Genomic DNA, 2,541 nt, shown 5'->3' with positions numbered 1-2,541 from the left:
GACGTCTCTCTTCACCCACTTTTCTGTTGTCCATCCCCCAGGGAAGAGGTTATATGTAGATCCTTGTAAACGGTTCTCCCTTTCTACCCCACCTTCCCTCCACCCTCCTGGTATCGTCACTCTCAGCACTGGTCTGAAGGGATCATCTGTCCTGGATGCCTTGTGTTTTCAGTTCCTATGCTTTCTCCCCCACCCACCCCCCACTCTCATGACCCCAATTCAGAGACCCTTTTTAAGATCACTATGAGTCAGAATTGACTCAATAGTAGTATGTGTGGGGGTATCTGCCAAACCCCTGAGAGTCCTGGCCCAGCCTAATTTATACAACGCCTTATTCATCACAACTACTGAGAATTTGGTGCATATAATTGAGGCTGATTTCAGGCAAGGGATACTGAGGGCCTCCTCCAAGGAGTGGGACTGAGAGTGGTGATGACGAAAGAGCCGTAATAAAATGATATGACTTTACAGAAGCAATGGGACACTGTGACAGATCCTAATCGGAGGGCATCAGGAGTCATCAAGAAAAAGTCCCTCATTCATTATCCTAGATGATTTATTGAGAATATATCGTGTGCCAGGAATTGTGCTTGGTGCCAAAGACAGACTATGAATCCATAATAAATATAGTCCCTGGACCTGGGCTCTTCAAAAGCATTGACAAGGGAGACATCCGTGACTGATTATAAGTGATTCGAGTGTGTGTATCACTTTGTGACATCTTGTTTAAGAACAAGCAAATAATGACCTTGGGACGCTCCCGTGAGGAAAGAGTATTTGACGTGAGCTGTGCGGGACCACAAGCGACCCGGAGAAGAGGACTTCCGAAAAGAGCCCAAGCAGCAAGCGAGCGGGAACAAAGGCCCTGAAAAGAGAAGCGTTGGCATGGTCTAACTTAAAAACACCTTTGTGGGATCGATGACAAATAGGTATGACCCTGAGATGGGAAATCTAGGAAGAGAAGTCGCTCTAAGAAAGTAAACATGTATATTGTGGTGGGAATATACACCGTGCCCGTTGGGCACGGAGCAGGTTTGCGGGACTAGAGATGAAACTTTCTGATTGAACAGTATACACATGATGCTTCGATTTTAAAGAACTAATGGAGTTGCCCAGAGGATGAATGTAGAAGGAAAGGGTAGAGGGTAAAGAAAGGATTTATTTCTTTATAATTAAGAAAGAACCACAGGAAATAACAGAGGCTGAAAAAGAGATGTGGGAAAACTGGAAAAGGAAATAAGAGTGGTATCATGAAAGCCAGTGGCAATGATTTTCACAGAGAAATCAAATAGAAATCAAATCAAATCAAATTAGATCAAAAGCCAGAGATCAAATATAACATGAAAAGTCAAAGTGATGATTAACATGTCAGGGTCAAAGATAACCTTAGTAAGAGCAGTTGTAGTTCAACATAGAGTTAGGAAGCTACTTTAAAAAAAACAAAACGATGAGGTAAAAGTTCCATGCATGTTAAAGATAAATCTTGCTTCATTTCCATAGCTCAAATTACACGTGATTAGCTGTATTTACAGTTTTTCCTTCTTGCACAAGAAGCCTCCACGGCCTTCCTGCAAATGGGGTTGAAAAGGCAACATTCATGAATGATATTTGATGTGGGACAGCTTACAACTGTTCAAACTTAGCATGGTGATTTTAAAAAACAAATCTAGCAAAACTTGAGGCAGCAAGATTTGTAGGTTTACCATGTTGGTGTGTCTGTAGAATCAGGTTGAGTTTGCAGAAAGGCAAAGGTTACATACATGTGGGCAGGATATCATTTTATTCACACAGCAGATTCCAAGAAAGCATTTGGTGGTGTGGGCCATGGTGCAACTATTCTTCCCTTGGTTCCGGTACTTTCCACTGGACTTCTGCCTTTTATGTCTGGACTTGCCCACTGGCATCGGACAAGAATGCAGCAGAAACGTGTGTCAGCAAGGGTATGCACATTTTGAAACAGTGTTAAAATATGAATGATGCGGGTTGCAATGATTCAGGATTTCATAAAAGTTAAATGACTATTCCCTGAAGTTAATTGGTAAACACAAATTTAAACAAATTAATGTTTTTTCTAAAAATTAAAACTATACTTCTCCAACCTGTGATACCGCGTTCTCTAAGAATTGACTGTTAAAAATGTCAAAACTATACACAATTTCAATTAATGTCTTAGTATAAATGTCTGTAAAAGCAGCAACTTTCCTCTCACTCCCACCAGACCCCACGCAGGCACAGACAAGCACGAACACCGTAGACTCAGCCACACGATAGGAGGCCAAACATAGTGCAAGCAATGTCCAACTACGTGATAAAAGAATAGAGAACATGGCTTATCTCCAAGTTAATAGCTTTTAGATAAATTGACTCTGGAAAATTTCACTCAAATCCCAAAGAGCTTAATTGTTTAATTCAATAAAATACAGAACAGCTCAAGACTGAAGATGTAATTTATTTGAAATAAGTATGCAAAATTAGAGTACTGGACTGATTTAGATTTTATTTTATTCCCTTGGATCTATGAACAAATCTCATTAATTTTTT

This window comes from Echinops telfairi, unplaced genomic scaffold (genome assembly GCF_000313985.2).
Source record: "Echinops telfairi isolate 266 unplaced genomic scaffold, ASM31398v2 ScPeMD7_23;HRSCAF=83, whole genome shotgun sequence".
In the NCBI taxonomy this organism is placed as follows: domain Eukaryota; kingdom Metazoa; phylum Chordata; class Mammalia; order Afrosoricida; family Tenrecidae; genus Echinops; species Echinops telfairi.
Note: the sequence above shows the minus strand (reverse complement) of the source record.